This window comes from Schistocerca gregaria, chromosome 3, assembly GCF_023897955.1.
Source record: "Schistocerca gregaria isolate iqSchGreg1 chromosome 3, iqSchGreg1.2, whole genome shotgun sequence".
Classification (NCBI taxonomy): Eukaryota; Metazoa; Arthropoda; class Insecta; order Orthoptera; family Acrididae; genus Schistocerca; species Schistocerca gregaria.
In genome coordinates this window covers 620,419,108-620,437,867 of record NC_064922.1, presented here as the reverse complement: position 1 = coordinate 620,437,867, position 18,760 = coordinate 620,419,108, and the positions used below count along the sequence as shown (strand labels likewise).

The 18,760-nt window shown below is 42.3% G+C and overlaps 1 protein-coding gene across 8 annotated transcripts in view; it reads right to left on the bottom strand.

The window, feature by feature from the left end:
* LOC126355206 (rho-related BTB domain-containing protein 1) overlaps positions 1-18,760 on the bottom strand; it is a 1,271,465-nt gene that overhangs the window by 475,104 nt on the left and 777,601 nt on the right. The gene's annotated exons all lie outside the window — the stretch shown is intronic.

The window sequence follows — 18,760 nt, the reverse complement described above, 5'->3', positions numbered from 1 at the left end:
AGTTCAAATCCTTGTTCGACCATCCATATGCAAGTCTTCCATCATTTCTCAGGCTGATTAAGGTGAAAGCCGAAATAATTACTTTACTCACGAAGTAGGCGGGACTTCATTTTCTCCGAAGACGCGTCCTCTGATATCCCTGGTTTAGGATATAAGTTCTGAAAAGATCGTCGGGGACACACAGCTGTATCTGTTTCCTGACTCTGAAGTAATGAACTATGTCATGCTCCACTTCTGAGAGACAAGTCACACCCAGACCTGCAAATGGGGCACGGAGCGTCAGGAACGTGCTTACAAAACAAAACGTGTACTTTAAGCTCACGACCTTTGTTCTCAACGCCCTTGTCTAAATATGTCAGCAGCTGAACTTCGTGTCTATTTCTTGAAAAGCGAGTGTGTTTTCCCGGTTTCTTACTGACAGAAAAGCATAAAATAATACTGCTTATGTTTCAGTAGCGCAAAAAGCTTTTGCCTTCGACAACAGGCGCAATTCGTTGGAGGATGTTGCCTGACAAAATGAGGATTCTATGCTACGTGAATAATCTGTGCTCGTTTATTGTAAAAGAGAGCTGAAGGTATTTCGTAAAGTCTGAGTCAACATGTTGGAGCACTCTAATATCTAAACCCTTCCTCTCCAAAATGTTGATGCAGCTATTAAAGCATAGATGCAATTTATAACATTTTGTTACACTGTAAGCAATTTAGTGCACTATCTTCTACAATTGTAAGCAAAGAAAACGTACTGGTATTTAAGATTTTCGGCATTTTTTTTATATTTGACTCGTTAGCTGCCGATGCTCTTCACGAAGACCCTGAACGCCATACACATCTTGAACGAGCAGCATCTGAACAAGCTGTCTAAATTTTCAGCGTGAAACCTGTCTACCAGTTATATGGAGGAGAAAACGACCAGTGTAAGAGCCCAAAATTACTGCCAAAAATGAATTTTCTCAGAGCAGGAAAATCCTAACATATACGGCGAAAATGATTTTCTGTCTCTTTCCGTTCATACTATTTATCACTACACCAAGAATAGCAGGCTTTCCATAAATACACTATCAGCTTCAGGTAATACTGTTAAGGCTGTATGTTCAGGCATTCTTAACTCAGGCAAGGCTTGAAAAATTAAATTGCACTTTTACGTACCTAATTCAGTGACTGAAACCGTATCATAATCATCACATGTCGTTGTGCTCATTGCTGAACATCATGAACCAGGCGTCTACATCTTGGACGGTTTCCAGCTTCTCTTAGAACCTGCTTTAGAGGTCGACCAGAGACGATCTTGATTTGATCTATACATTTGCTAGCTGCTCTTCCCCTCGGTCTCTTGCCGTCCACCTCCCCATCCATGATTGTTTTCTCTAGGTTCTCTCCAGCTCTTCTCGCAACAGGGCGAAAGAGCTGGAAATTTTTTTGGTTGACGCAGAAGAAAGTCGTCTGGAGATACTGAATTTGTCAGTAATGAACACATCTATTCTTCTTTTAGTCCATTTTATGCACAGCATCCTGCGCTCGCATCAAAGCCTAACTGCATCAATACGCTGCTTATCTCTGGCCTTCTTCGAAACCATAAAAGAAGACGGTAACCGTAGCGGCTTTATGTATGCCAAACAGAAACGCAGCTATGTAGCTGATTCAAGGATGTCGGCTGTTGCCTAGGACGATAAATCAGGTGATCACCGTAATGGTCTGCAGGTTTTCTGGTGGTCTTTTCACGTTCGCAGAGGTAATAGCGAGGTGGATTCTATTTTATACATGTACATAACTACGGTGTAAAAGTTGCATTTTTCATTTCAAAAATCTCCTACCACGTGAAGCAAATTGGTCATCTCGACTCATCTACACAGATAAAAAATTTCATATAAAAAGTGGCTAACACTTTTTCTACGCAGCATTTCGACATAGGGCAGTGTAGCAAGTCATCTGAACTTCTGTGACTCCCTATTCTAAAGGTATCGATCTACAACAGTATAACCAGGCCATGGAACATTACCGTAACACATGTATAACTCATCATTTTGATAAAGACCCTTTAGAATGAACTTTAAAACGTGTAAGGTCAAATCTGCTTCTAAGATTCTATCTTTGAATGTCATATATGAACAAAAGTATAGCATAAACGCTTACGAACTTCGTAAACATCTAAAATTTGAATAACCCGACAACTCCCGAAAGACTTCGCTATTGTTGTCAAATGGCGGAGGGAGATGTTCCGTTATCTGTATCGCTATTTGGACTGCCTTACCCTGGAATCAAATTTATAGATCCACAGTGTTTACTATTACGTGTTCTGACATGAACCAGTTGATAATTAGGTTTGAAGAAAAAACATTACAAACAACTATGCGGCTGACAAGTCCATCTTACTCTTCGACATTTTATGCATTTGACGACAGTAATGTATTACCTGAGCAAATGTTGTCTTTTCAAAATAAGCCGTTTAATGACATCTGTCACATGCGTTCTACCTGTAAGTCTCGTGAAATCTGATGCGTCAACGATAGGATTTTAGACGCAAAATTGACCTTATATGTTTTAAATTTGAAACAGAATGATCGTTATCATTAGAGGTGAGAAAAGTGACACGAGACAGATTAAAATCCCGGGTGTAACAGGGGATCCAAATCGTGATCTTTGGATTTGTAGTCTGACAGTTTACCACCAAGACACTGAGAAACAGTGACAGAACTACACAGATGCTCCGCAAAGATATTACCGTGTTAAAATGACTTTTTCAAGGTTATCATGATTTGTCGAACTACGTATTCTACTCGCAAGCGAGACGAGTGCCGCACAGATAAGAAACAAACCCATACTACAGTGTAAGACTGAGCAAAGTTTTCGTTCATTAAATTTTGATCAGTTATACGACGCTCGCAAGATTTTTCGGAGAAACTAGTTAAATAAGACAATGAATTATTCTTCCACGGGATCCTTCATAATGATCTACGAAACATTTGATAATGATTCTGGATATCTGGAGACCAGTAACGTGAATGTGAAAAAAATAATTTTCTACTTGTAATCGTGATATTTCATAAAAAAGTAAAGGGTTTCTCTATTTTCCTCCGTGATATAGCACCAAAATGAAGGAAGGAAGATTATGGTTTAATATCCTTTTGGTGATGAGTTCATTAAAGATGAAGCATAGACTCGAACAAGACTAAAATTAAAATGGCTCTGAGCACTATGGGACTCAACTGCTGTGGTCATCAGTCCCCAAGAACTACTTAAACCTAACTAACCTAAGGACATCACACACATTCATGCCCGAGGCAGGATTCGAACCTGCAACCGTAGCAAAGACTAAAATGTTGAACGAAATTCAATACTGTACTTCTCACATGAATCAAGAACAGAACTTTTCAATCGACAAACGTGCGGAAGCTCAAGGAAGAGCGTCAGGCGATGAGTATGCATCCAGCATCAATGAAGCAGCCAGCGAAACGTGACTCAAGTCACGGAGCTATCGGGCGTGGTCGAGATATCCCTTCAGTCAGCTCTTCAGAGCCTGCATATCTCACAACACGAAGTCAGCCGACGTGGGAAGCCGATGGACTTGGAAACACAATGCTCGTGCCGTGTGCCTTACATGAAAGAGAAGACACGCAACCGATGTAGAAATAGACTTCGACAATAGTTTAGGTGTGAAAACTAGTGCAGATGTCGTAACTTTTCAAGAATTATGGCGGAATGTGTGATGCAGTTTGCCAGACATTCTGGGTTCTTACTTGCGATATACTCAACGTAGTTTCGTAAGATCTCTTCGGAGAGTTCATTCACGATTGCACTCCAAAGCTTCTTATGTGGCCCAGACGAAAGCTACGTCTCATTTGATGTTATTGTGGTGGTGGTGGTGGTTAGTTTTTAACGTCCCGTCGACAACGAGGTCATTAGAGACGGATGATGTTTTGGGGAAATCCTCACATAGTAAAAGCGTATTTATTGCACGAAAGAAGATAATTATAATTACTTGGAAGCATCGTCTCTGCAAGCAGACGGAAATATTAACTAGAGCCTCTCAGTTGATTTGTTCACTTATGAAATTTGTTATCAATAATCCATCTGAGCAACGGAGATATCCACAAGTACGACGCTAGGAACAAGATTAACGACCTGCGTTACCTTTCAATGAATCTAACTTCGACACAGAAAGGGGTGACTCTGTGATGTAAGGATTGTATGACGTAGCCACCATTGACAACTGCCCGACGTTATGGATCTGAGAATGGCAATACAGACTGCTGAACCTACTAGTCCAGCAATTGTGTTTACAGAGCGATCTTGGCAAATAAATTGGTTTTCGAAATATAAAATTACAGATTGCCTCCTGCACTGGCAGATCATGTCTGATAGACAGCAAAAGTGTTTTCAAATGTAGATTACAGATGTTTCTCTTGAACAATTCCTTTTATGCCACGTAGAAATAATCTCATTTATACAGCAGTAACTCGTAAATGATCAGTATGTAGCTGTATAAATATTTTTGCATCACTTTTCTTTTTTTCCTTTAAAAAGTCTGCCACATATTTATTGATGGAACACGACCAAAAGCTCATTTAATTTGGAAGGTTGCGAGCAACAGAAGGGAAAATTATTATAGACGACGAGCATCAGAACATGCGTAACAGGTTGCCGTGAACATTGAGTGTGGTCCTTATGAGGAAATAAACGGGCCAAGTTAGTGTATTACGGAGTTATGGCAACCATAAGACAAACATAAAAACAGAGCGGTATTAAAGGGCAAAATAAGGACGAAAGGCAGGTATAGTTGTGTGTGTTTTTTTTCTACTAGGGCGAGTGGTTTCCCCGTTTGCGATGCCTGTGGTGTGCAAGTCACATTTTATATTTTGAGGGGAAGGCAGAAGCGAATTTCGTGGGGATTCGTCCTCTATTTCAGCTGATAACGAAACGGGTGTGGTAAAGGTTTCAAAGTGTCTGGATTCCAGTCGAAGCCTTTAGGCTGAATATCTTTTTTCTCAGCGATCGGCCAGCCACTGCTATTAGCTGTAATCTTTTATTCCTTTTCCTTGATTTTTCCTCTGCCAACGTACGTGGTGACTTTCGTTTTGTGTGTGTGTGTGTGTGTGTGTGTGTGTGTGTGTGTTTGTGGCGGGGGGGGGGGGGTAATTGTCATTCTTTGATGCAACACATATCAGTATATATCATTCCAGAACAAAGGTTCAAATTATTCTATCAGAACGAAGAATAACATTACTAATTGCTGTGCACATAATTCAGTATACGTTAATAGCCTAAGTTTCACTGCTAGAAAAAAACAGAGTCGCCACGTTTTCATCACACCACTATGAAGGGTCGTGCTTATTGCGAATGCCCGTTAAATAGCTGCTAATATAACATGTGAACGTTACGTCTGTACTTTACTGATCTGTCATGGTAGTAGCACAGTTCCTTTTGACGGTGCGTACCGTAGGTTCATTTCGTACCAATCAAAATTAGCCCTTTAACAAAATACCTTGGGAAACTCGATAGGCCTTTAAATATGCGTTTATAATGACAATCCACCAATTAATATCAGCATTTGGTTTAGAGTAATCTGCGCAACTGTTATTCTCATTCCCTATTGTACAGGGTACGTTCCGAAAGTAATGCAATTGAATTTCCCGCGCCGCTCCTAGTAGTCGGAGTGGGAGCGGGCCACATGGAGTAGGTGGGGGGGACGCTAAGCTTTGCCGCGAAACCGGTTTCAGTGCTCTCCGAGCTGTGGAAGCGGCAGGACGTCTGTTATTGTAAACCTCTGCGCGCCGACCGTGTCACGGAAGACCAACCGAGCGGAAATTTCAAGTGAACTTTTGCAACGTGTTGAAATTGAACCTGATTATTTGGACAACGTCATCACTGGTGATGAAACCTAGGTTTTTGAATACGACCCAGAAACAAAACGCCAAAGCTCTGAGTGGCACACTGATCAGTCCCCCAAGCCCAAAAAGGCAAGAATGAGCAAATCAAAAGTGAAAACAATGCTCATTGTCTTTTTCGACAGCAAAGGAGTGGTCCATAAGGAGTTTGTTCCTCAAGGACAGACAGTTAACGCTGCCTACTACGTGGATGTGCTGGAAAGACTCCGCAAAAGGATCGTCAGGACGAGAAAGGACATCTCCGCTACCTGGCAACTCCATCACGACAACGCGCCTTGCCACAACGCGCTACGAGTCCGCGAGTTCCTGGCCAAACACCAGGTGCCAACGCTGCCCCACCGCCCCTATAGTCCTGACCTCGCCCCAGCTGACTTCTTTTTGTTTCCTAGGATTAAGTCAGCCCTGAAAGGAACCCGTTTTTCGTCCATAGACGAGATCCAATCCGCCGTGACGAAGACCTTGCGAGAGGTCCCAGAAGACGCCTTCCAGGGCGCGTACCGGTCATGGCAGAGTCGCTGGAAAAAATGTGTAGAGGCCCAAGGACAGTACTTTGAAGAATTTTAAGTGTTTGTGCAAATTTGTTCAATAAATTACTTTAAAAAAATAATTGCATTACTTTCGGAACGCACCCTGTATTGATGTGCGATGCACAGGGAAACATCAGTTGCCTGTGGTTTTCCGTTTGTTGCCAAATTCTATTAATTTTATCACTACGCTTCTTGTGCGAGCACTGTAAAAAATGTGGTCGTATGTTAGACGAGATACGGAGTGCAGTTAGCTTCTAGCTTGCGGACGCTTCACCTCGATTGAGTAGACTCGGTAAGACTCAAGTCGATTTTACGTCACGCTATTGCCACAACTCGAAGTACCTTAATCGAGTGATGATTCAACAGTCTTTTCAACCGTTCGTCCGATATTCCAGGTTGTAATTTCTGATGATCTTGTTTGTGGGCTCGCAGAAACCGTGAGTATAATTCTTAACGCTCGGAATCAGCAGATTCCTCATACCGACTCTTATCTAGTTCTCACGAATCATTCATGCTCTACCACACCGGCTGTCAATGGAACACTGTGCGATAATCGTAGCCCGCTCGTGCTCGTCGTTTCGAGTAGCGTGCTGTCTTTGTTGTTGCGAGTTCTCCCAGGTGCGGCCTGTATAAGCAATTGTCTTTGCTACTCGCACATGAGGGTAGCTCATTCACGAGGAGGCACTTCGTGCCACTCTGGCGGGCGGTGCTCTCTTCTCTGCTTTGTGCGGAGTGCCCAGAATAACGCATAGCGGTGTAGTAGCTGTGTCATATGGCGCAGTTACGTGTGAACGGCCACGGCTGCAACGTAGTTGCGAAGTAAGGCGCTGTTTCGTGACGTGTCGGAAACGTAAGCAATTATAGCATTGTGTGACACATTTGCACCTCGGTTGTAGAGACCCGCGCGTGCGCTAAAGACCGAAAACTACGAGCTAGTTATAGTGTCACATACGTTTTCGACCGTTTCTTTCCCTTCTATATCCAGATCTCCATCCACATCTATACTCCGCAAGCCATCTTACAGTGTGTGGCGAAGGGTACTTTGTGCACCAGTGTTACATCTCGTTTTCCTGTTCCAGTCACTTGTGGGCTCGAATTCCTCTGATTGTATTTTGATGGCGTTTTCGCAAAATCATCCACTAGTAAGTCTACTTTTCTGATTTTTTGTTTTTACCGTCTTCTAATCTGCTTCCAGTTCTACATAGATTGGTTGTCAGACAGATTATTATTAACATCGCATCGGGCCACATTCTTAAACTGAGCTCTATAGTTTATAGCTAGTCAATAGAAGTCCACCAGTTACGAAATAGTCGCAGCAAAATTTTCCTATAGGTCCATTCTCCGATCAAAAGTATCAGGACGCCTACTATTGGACTTAATATGGCGTTTGTCCACCGCCTTTATGACAGCTTTAACTCTGCTGGAGACACTTTCAATGAGGTATCTGAATGTCTGTGGCGGAATGGCAGTGCATTCATCCTCAGCAGCTGAAATAGGAGAAGGTAGTGACATTCGGCGATGGGGTCAGAAGTGCAGTCGACATTCTAACTCATACAAAATGTGATCCATAGATTTCAGATATCAGAAATGAAATGTCTGTCGGAAGGACTGACTCAGCATATAGAAACGAAAAAAAACCTTCGGTGAAATTAAAAGCAAGGGTGGTAACATGAAGAGTGCAATGGGAATACAGAGGAGATAACACGTAAGTGGAAAGTATATGGTGAAGGCCTAAATGAGGGGAAGACTTGTCTGATGACGTGACAGAAGAAGAAACAGGATTCGACACAGAAGAGATACCGGATCCAGTATTAGTATCAAAATTTGAAAGAGGTTTGGAAGCTCTTAAGATCAAATAAGTCAGAAGGGATAGCTAAAATTCCTTCAGAATTTCTGAAATCGCTGAGGGAAGTGGCAACAAAACGACTATGTACGTTGGTGTTGGTGTGTTGAATGTACGATCTGACTTTCGGAAAAATATCATTCCCGCAATTCCAGAGACTTCAAGAGCTGACGAGTGTGAAAATTATCGCACAATCAGATTAACAACTCATGCATCCAAGTTGTTTTCAAGAATAATATATAAAAGAATGGAAAATTGAGGATATGTTACATGACGATCAGCTTGGCTTTACGAAAGGTAAATGCTCCAGAGAGGCAGTTCTGACGTTGTGGTTGATAATGGAAGCAAGACTAAAGAAAAATGAAGACACGTTCACAGGATTTGTCGACCTGTAAAAAGCACTCGACAATGTAAACTGGCGCAAGATGTTGGTAATTCCGATAAAAATAGGGGTAAGCTTTAGGGAGAGACAGATAATACACGATAATCAGAGCTGAAGACAGGAACGAAGTGCACGGATTAAAAAGGGTTAAGGTGTAAGACGGCGAAGTAGTCTTTTGCCCCTACTGTCAAAAGCGGGATTAAAATTTTGGTGATAACAAAGTAGATAAAGTTAAGGAATTCTGCCACCTACACAGTTAAATAACCCATGACCGACAGAGCAAGTAAAACATAAAAAGCAGACTACCACTGAAAAAAAAAGCCACGAGAAGTCTACTAATATCAAATATAGGCTTAATTTGAGGAAGAAATTTCTGAGACTGTACATTTGGAGCGTAGCATTGTATAGTAGAGAAACATGGACAGAAAAATGTTGAAAATTAGGTGGGCTAATAAGGTAAGGAATGAGAAAGTTCTCCTCAGATTCGGCGAGGAAAGGAATATACGGAAAACACAGACATAACAGATGACCTACCGTCCAGTCCCTTCATTAAGACATCACGGAATAACTTCCATGGTAGTAAAGGGAGCTGTAGAGTATAAAAACTGTAGAGGAAGGCAGAGATTGGAATACAGGCAGCAAATAATCGAGGACTTAGATTGCAAGTGCTACTCAGAGATGTGAGGGTGGTTACAGGGGAGGAATTTGTGGACGGCCTCATCAAAAAAAAAAAAAAAAAGCGTTTCTGGTCGGCGGGTCTGTGGGCGGTTTAGTTCATTTCAGGAATAGTATTGTCCACAAACCATTGCCTCATAGTGGTGCCTTATGGAAGGGTACATTGTCATGCTGATACAAAGAATAAGCGTATCTGAATCATCCCTCTATTGTATACAGTACACATTGCTGTAACATGAATTCGATAGAATGAAATTTTCACTCTACAGCGGGGTGTGTGCTGCCAGGAAGTTTCATATCAGCGCACACTCCGCTGAAGAGAGAAAATTTCATTCTAGGAACATCCCCGAGGCTGTGGCTAAGCCATGTCTTTCTTTCAGGAGTGCTAGTTCTGCAAGGTTCGCAGGAGAGCTTCTGTAAAGTTTGGAAGGTAGGAAACGAGGTACTGGCAGAAGTAAAGCTGTGAGGACGAGGCGTGAGTCGTGCTTGGATAGCTCAGTCGGTAGAGCACTTTCCCGCGAAAGGCAAAGGTTCCGAGTTCGAGTCTCGGTCCGGTACACAGTTTTAATCTGCCAGGAAGTTTCATGAATTCGATACTTCCACATTTTTCATTTCCTTAGGCGCCATAAGCGGACCACACCTAACCACGAAAAGCACCTCCATATCGTAACATCTCCATCTCCGTGCTTCACTGTTGACGCTACCCATGGTAGCAGGTAACGTTCTGTTGCCATTTGCCAAACCCAAATCAATCCATTCTTATTGCCACAGGGTTTAGCACGATTCTCTTCTTCTTCTTGGTCTTCCTGTGAGTTTTCTACGCCATGTGGCGTCTTTCGCGTCGAACTTTCCATCCCCTTATACCTTGTTAGTCCCTTTCTTGCATTGATCTGTCCTCAGTCCATCGTTCCAATTTAGCCGGCGTCTTCGTCTTCTTGTATGTAATGGAGCTCTCCTGTGCCACGTTCTAGGAGACCATTCTTTCAAGACATCAGTACCATGTTAGCGGTTTATTTTCGATTGTGACTACAATATACTTTGTAGCTTCCATCTTTTCTCGTAGTACTTCATTTCTTATTTTGCGTCTTCATGTTACTTCACAACTTGACCTACAAAACTCCATTTCTATTGCCTTTAATTCCTCCTCATTAAGTAGTTAACACAATGTATTGGCATTCGGCAGGAGGACGGTTCAAATCTGCGTGCGTCCATCCAGATTTAGGTTTTCCGTGACTTCCCCAAATCGCTCCAGGTAAATCCCGGGATGGTTCTTTTGAAAGGACACGGTCGATTTCCTTCCGTGTTTAATACCTTGCACTCTCTAATGACTTCGATGTCCATGGGACGTTAAACATTTATCTTCGTCTCTTCCTTCCTGTTTCTTCTCATTTACCCTGGAGGCTTCCCATGATTTAGCACTAAACAGAGCGATGCTGTCAACTATTGTTTTCTATATCCTTCTTTTCTAACTTTATAACATATTTTTGTTCTAAATAATAGACGTGGCTGCTAAATTGCCACCTTTCCGTGTCCTACTTTATACTTTATTTCCTGATTGCTTCCACCCTTGTCCGAAATGGCTATCCCTAAGTATTTGTACGAGCGACTCTACACTATACTATGGAACTATCATCCACAACGTGATCTCTTCCTCTACTCCCGACAAACAATTACGCAGTCTTCTTTTTCATACCTCAATGCTCATGTTCTTCTTTAACCATTCTTAACATATAATGTACAGTGCGCTCTTCCTCGGCGAAAATGGTCTGATCGCCGGAGAAATTTTGTGAGCAAAGGATGTCATCACTTATTCTAATTCCCATGTTTTTTGCACTTCATTTAGATTTACCTAAAATTGCTAAATTTCGTGGAACAAGAAAATCTGGCAATGATAGGGATGTATTCAAGTTTTTCGAGGATGTTGGTATTGTGGGTAACGAAAGGTTACACCTCTTAAATTACTTAATGACGTTGTAAGAGTCAGATTGGCCTTGACTGCATACAGAATAGCACTTTTTACCAGAGATTTTAAAATCAGAGACGAATGTCATAAATATTTAACTCATACGGAAAGATGACGTGCTTGAAACAAGCAATGTATTTTAGGGTTTATTGTATGATCTCCATTCTACTGAAATATGTGCACATTATTCAAAATAAATTCTTAGTACTACACACTGTAAAAAATACTCCTTTTAAAATCGGGTCTCTTCCGATCTGACTGGCACGGAACGGAAAGAAACGTGAATGTAACAAAAGTACGAGGTTACGCGACCCGTTTTGTTGGAGGAAAAGCTAGCAGAAGGTGACATGAAGCCAATTTCAAACACCACATGACGAAAAAGAGCCTACAGGATTGGATTAAATTGTGACGCAGATGGAAAAAACAGAAAATACTGGGGAAACTCTTAGTTATGAAACATCCCGCTGCCTATGTCTGCGTTGATTGCAGCTACCCAATTTGAAACACAAATCCCACTAATTGGGTGGCACGTCTCTCTCTCTCTCTCTCTCTCTCTCTCTCTCTCTCTCCCTGTGTGTGTGTGTGTGTGTGTGTGTGTGTGTGTGTGTGTGTGTGTGTTTTCCAGAATACACCAGATGTAGACGAAAGGAAGCACTGTTGCAATACGAAAGCGGACGAGGAGCAACTTGCATGTAGCTCGTCTTTTTCACAAGTTATTCATTGATTGTTAAGCTTCTTAAACGACAGACGGAAGAAATGTATTAACTTATTTAACTTGAAACGAGGAATGGAAGGGAAAAAATAAACCAAGCACGAGGAAATAAAGCGCAATCAAAAAGGAAGACTGTTTACATCTGACTAAGGGCATTATCTCTGTCTTGTTATGTAAATGTCCAGAGATCAATTTAAACAGATGCAGAATTTTTTAGTTCGAACAGTACATGATGCTGCTTCGAAATTCAGTTCAAACATATGTACAAGAAACTGAGCAGTTATTTATTTGGTGCACGTCCATAATTTCCAGATAATTTCTCCGAGCTACCATTTCTTCCACGAGCGCTAGATCAACAAGATGTGCTGGAGAACTGCTGCGAGGTTTAGAAAGGTGATAGGTACTGGCAGAACCGAAGTCGTGAGAGTTGGTTTTGAGTTGTGGCAGGTAATGGAAAAAAATATCTTCAAATTTGCTAAATCTGGTAATTAGGTTCATAGCGTGGCCTACTTCGTGCAGGATAACGTACAACAAGATCGCATCAAACAGCAAACTGTACAAACGTTCCTTTTGTGCACTTGGAAAAAAATCCGAGGAATGTTACAAAAAAGTCCTTGAAGGCATTTTGTTCTCTGGGATGTCTGTCTACCCCAAAATGAAAACCAATGAGTATTACTGGATCGTGTTGCACTTTTCACATCACACGACAATAATTAATTGGCACCAGCCTCTAAGACTACTGTAACTTCTTTATTACGGAGGACTAAGTACTCAAAAGAAAATTTTTTTCCTTTGCCATTGCATTATACACTGAAGCGCCAAAGAGACTGGTATAACCATGCGTATTCGAATACAGAGATATGTAAACACCTAGAATATGGCGCCGCGGTCGGCAACACCTATATAAGACAACAAGTGTCTGGCGCAGTTAGCTCGGTTACTGCTGCTACAGTTGCCGGTTGTTAATATTTAAATGAGTTTGAAAGTGGTGTTATATTTGGCGCAAGTGCGATGGGACACAGCATCTCCGAGGTAGCGATGAAGTGGGGATTTTCCCGTGCGGCCGTTTTACAAGTGTACCATGAATATCAGGAATAAGATAAAACATCCGGCCGGAAAAAGATCCTGCAAGAACGGGAACGACGACAACTGAAGAGACAGCGTGGCAGAAGTGGAACCCTTCCGCAAATTGCTACAGATTTGAATATTGGGCTATTAACAAGTGTCAGCGTGCGTACCATTCAACGAAACATCATCGATATGGGCTTTCGGAGCCGAAGGCCACCTCGTGTACGCTTGATGACTGTGCGACACAATGCTTTACGCCTCTCCTGGCCTCATCAACAGCGACATTGGTCTGTTGATGATTGGAAACATGTTGCCTGCTCGGACGAGTCTCGTTTCAAATACCACCGGTATGGAGACAGCCCAATGAATCCAGGGACCCTGCATGTCAGCAGGGGACTGTTCAAGCTGCTGGAGGCTCTGTAGTGAGGGCTTTGCAGTTGGAGTGATATGGGACTCCTGATACGTCTAGATACGATTCTGACAGGTGACACGTACGTAAGCATCTTGTCTGATCACCTGTGTCCATTCATGTCCATTGTGCATTCCGACGGACTTAGGCAATTCCAGCAGCCGGCCGGAGTGGCCTTGCGGCTCTAGGCGCTACAGTCTGGAGCCGAGCGACAGCTACGGTCGCAGGTTCGAATCCTGCCTCGGGCATGGATGTATGTGATGTCCTTGGGTTAGTTAAGTTTAATTAGTTCTAATTTCTACGCGACTGATGACCTTAGAAGTTAAGTTCTATAGTGCTCAGAGCCACAATTTCAGCAGGACAATGCGACACCCCACACTTCCAGAATTGCTACAGAGTTGCTCCAGGAAAATTCTTCCGAGTTTAAACACTTCCGCTGGCTATCATACTTCCGAGACGTGAACATTATTGAGCTTATCTGCGATGCCTTGCAACGTGTCGTTCAGAAGAGATCTTCACCCCATCGTGCTCTTACGGACTTATGGACAGCCATGCAGGATTCATGTTGTCAATTCCTTCCAGCACTACTTCAGACACTAGTCGAGTCCATATCACGTCTTGTTGCGGCGCTTCTGCTTGCTCGCATAGCCCTACGCAATATTAGGTATGTGTACCAGTTTCTTTGGCTCTTCAGTGTATTTGGCCAGGAAAAAGGAAAAAAAAAATGATAAATGAAGAGTGAGCTGTCTGTGACAATGGGAATAACTTTTAGTTACCGCACACTTCTTTAATATGCTTCGATTTCCCACTAGTATCGTATTAACTTCATTATGTGAGTGAGAACTGGATACCTTCGCAGCATTTGTGAACGTATAAAGAGCACTGAAACTAGAAAATGCTACAAAGTCTTCAGATTTCGGTAGAGATTAGAAATGAGGTACGGAAATGGATTTCTGTAGGGAGTACAGAAGGTATACATAAATCAAAGTCTAATTGTCACTATGAAATCGTAACACTAGAAATAAAATGAAGAAAATGAGACGGCTTCCTAGTTCTTCAACGAATGTAAAATAAACAGTTATTTTTGCCAAAATTGCAGATGACGAATCCCTTAAAGACAGTGTATAGGAATGGTTGTAAGAAGGATTAAATATAATGGGGGCTCGGTACAGCATTAGGCTTATGGGATTCTCAAAATTAGGTCAGCCTAACGAAGAAGGAAAAATACAGAGGACTATTTCTTGTTGAATATCAAAGTTAAAAAGGACGTGATATGGAGGAGGTGTTAGCTTTACAATTTGTAGGATTAAACAAGTGTGTGTGTGAGCGGAAGGAAGTGTGTGAGTGTGTGAGTGTGAGTGTGTGTGTGTGTGTGTGTGTGTGTGTGTGTGTGTGTGTGTGTGTGTGGCGGGGTTTGGGGGGAGGGGTGCGGGGGCAACGACTATCAAAATTCTGGTTTGATGGAGGTTGACGCGATTTTCTCTCCTAAGTCAAACTTTCGATTGCGAGTACACTGGTATCCAAAATTAAAGCAAGAAACGGAGATTTTGCAAGGTTGTTTTGCCACAAAACAGTATAACCAGGTGAGAGCAAAACAGAAACAATGGAAAGGATATAGGACGTAAGCAACTGCAATATGCAGAACAGTAGATGAAAATGTTCTTCGTTTTTTCCAACTTAACACATTTGGTTAGGTTAGTGTTGTTTAACGTCCCGTCGACAACGAGGTCATTAGAGACGGAGCGCAAGCTCGGGTTAGGGAAGAATGGGGAAGGAAATCGGCCGTGCCCTTTCAAAGGAACCATCCCGGCATTTGCCTGAAACGATTTAGGGAAATCACGGAAAACCTAAATCAGGATGGCTGGATACGGGATTGAACCGTCGTCCTCCCGAATGCGAGTCCAGTGTGCTAACCACTGCGCCACCTCGCTCGGTTTAACAGATTTGCACACACATCGCGTCAACAGGTTAATGTGACCCCCTCTGACGGTGTGACCACCTCTGACAGCAATACAGGCCTGACAACGTCGGAGCAAGCTGTGAATAATGTCATCAATGTCCTGTTGAGACAATAACGCCCATGGATCAGCAAAAGTATGTAGTTGTCGTTAGGGCCCATGTCCATCCGTATATTCAGTTTGTTTTCCTCGGCACGTTGGTATCCACCAGCAGGACAATGCAACGTGCCATATAGTTCGCTGTGTGCAAGTGTGGTTCGAAGAGCACCAAGATGAGATTACCGTACCCCATTGGCCACAAAACTTCTCAGATTACAAGCCAGTCGAGAATCTGTTTCACTACCTCAATCAGGCTATTCGAGACACGGATGCTCAACCGAGGAAGTCTAGCCCAGCTGGTCACGTCACTGGAGTCGACGTGGTTCCACATCACTGTCGGTACCTCCCAGAACCTCACTGACCCTCTTCCTGCACGACTCGCAGCGGTCCGCGCTGCAAATGGTGGTTATTCAGACTTTTGACAGGTGGTCACATTATGGTGAGTGGGCAGTGTATATGTAACACATGCTTGTCGCAGGCCATCTGGTGGGATAGAGTAACGTGTTACTGGGGCTAGATTATTGAGACTGGACTACTTAAACTGGGGGTATGAAATGTCAGGCAGATGATGAGGTAGTTTTCAGTACAAAGTTTCTGTGAGTCAATGAACAGCGCTGTTCCGCTGCTCCTGCGACTACGCACTATCTGATGCATAAAGCAATTGGTTATTCAGACGAAGCAAAAATTGCATGCTATTTTTCGTCCACTTCATAACATTGGCCCAGAGTACCTACGCTTGCTGTGGGGGCCGGGCCGGATGCTAGTGCCTCAACCTCACGTTTATGAAGACTGTAGCACATCGTTACAGTTGATCCTTCACAACATGTGTTCAACTTCATAAATAAGTACCAACTATAGGTCATCCGTAGCCGACAGTCTCCTGTTTTTATTCGTCTCACGGGCATTCCCTGTCTCTTATAGGGTGACAGAATGCTGTTAGAACGAAAGTGGCACCACTACTTCCATTGGTCTTGCATGTTCAATGTCGCTTTGATCACAGTGTATTATGTTTTAAACGTAAATAGTAGAAATCAGAGTACTTACAAGACAGACTACAGATATCAGCGAACTTCTTTATTATAAACGTAGAGCAACACTTCACATCGATAGTAGTGTGTCTCTTAGAGAGTCCTACAATAACGATGCTACGATTTTATTGATCATGCAACTGGAGACACTTTGGTAAACAAAACGACCACTTATGAGTCACACAGGCCTCTCCAAAGTCGTTCCAGATTAGTTCCTTATCGAGGAAATTCTATTAAACACAGACTACTTGTGACTTAAACAATTGATAAGAAAATAACAATATCTGTTACTTTGTACTATCCTTTCAAACAACTGTGTAAAACGATTTAGCGATATGAAAGAAGAAATAAACTATAAAGCTAATTAGATAATGTAATGACAGACGGGTCACTCTATTACATTCCGCAGAAAAAGTATCAAAGATTTTTTCCACTTACTTGTAAAATTTCACTTCCAGGTAGGCCTGAAAATTTCGGTGAACGAAGTAAGATATAAACACCACCGTGTTTAACAGTACAGTTCACATGGGGGGGAATGTCAAGAAACACGGGAGGAATGTCAAGAAACACCACATAGCGTCGAGTGATCAAAACCAAGGCACAGTTTTCTGCTGCGCTAACTAGAACCTCTCAGAAATCAGAAATTCTCTGGGAAATGGGTGTAAGATTACTGGAAGGGTATAGTAAGCAATGTGTACAAGAAACAAGAGAGAAAAATAAGAATGGAGGACCAAGATAAACGTGCTAAAATTAGAAAGTGTCTAAGTCAGGGATGTAGTCTTTCGCAATGTTGTTCAATCTAAGCATCAAAGAAGCAATGACGGAAGTGAAAGAAAGGTTCTTGAGTGTAATAAAAATTCATGGTGAAAGATATCAATGATATAACACGCTGATGACATTGCTGTCCTCAGCGAAAGAGAGGAAGAATTTGAAAATTTGTTGAATGGAATGAACAGTGTAATGAATACACAATATAAATTGAGGCTAAACTGAAGAAAGATGAAAGTAATGTGGAGTAGCAGAAATGAGGACAACTACAAAGTTAATATCAAAGCCGGCCGGAGTGGCCGAGTGGTTGTAGGCGCTACAGTCTGGAACCGTGCGACCGCTATGGTTGACGAGGTTGCCACAGGAGAAGAATTCATTGCGGGCCGCATAAAACCAGTCAGAGGGAAACAAAGAGAACGTAATAGCTGTGAAGACGTTCGTAATGCGATGAAGGAATGAGGAAGTATCAAGTTAAACTACAAATAGCGAAAACCGCTAACTGATATCAATGCATTGTCCGTAAAAGTGTAGGAACGAAAGCCGTGAACAAAAATTAATGGTTTTACGACTGTTCAGAGAGCTTTAGGGATGGAAAGGAAACTGTCGATAGTGCATAACATTCCGGTCGACTGTAATAATGCCACACGAAACAAAGAGCAAGCGAGGTAGGTACTGATACAAAATCAGTGATCGCTATCGACAGTGGGATCAGAAGTAGTGGAGATTATTATGAGATAAGTTAAGGCCATGATTCATACAGTTTTCGGTACGTAAATACCGGACGTATTTTCTGACGAGCATAAGGCCACCCGTAAGTGTAAATTAAGAGTACAGGGTACTCGGCGCATTCTGTTGAATCCGAAACTGAAGCGACAAATAAAGGAACACACGTCGTAAGAAGTGTCTTCTTCAAATGTCTGGGGTTCATAGAAGTTGATTACCGTCATCGCCGGCATTGGAGAGCCATCAGGAAGTCTTACCTGAACCAGAAACGAAATCAATATTGCATTTCTGGAATGTACCGTTTGGAAAACTGAGTTTGGTACACAACTTCCTTTCTCGTCCCCACTCCCACATGTGTCCTTCATATTCTCCGACTTCTTGGCGAAGCGCCGAGTAAATTTTATCCAAGAAGCACGGTATTCCTCGCATCTGGCTCCTTCAGACTTCTTCTTGATTCCCTACCTGAAGGGAAGTGGACAGGTACGCTTACTGCAGATTTGCAGAACATTCCAAAAAATGAAACTGCAATATTTCTATCGATTCGTAAACGTCCGTAAAGAGTTAACAGCAGGTTAACAAACGCTGACAAAAAAAAACATTGTGGTTCATTGGTGTTATCTTGGAAATAAAAAAAAAATTGATTTACTTGTATATTTTTCGACGATACTTGTTTCTCCCCAAAGCAAATAGACTGAAATATAAGTTTCAAGATATGAATTAAGA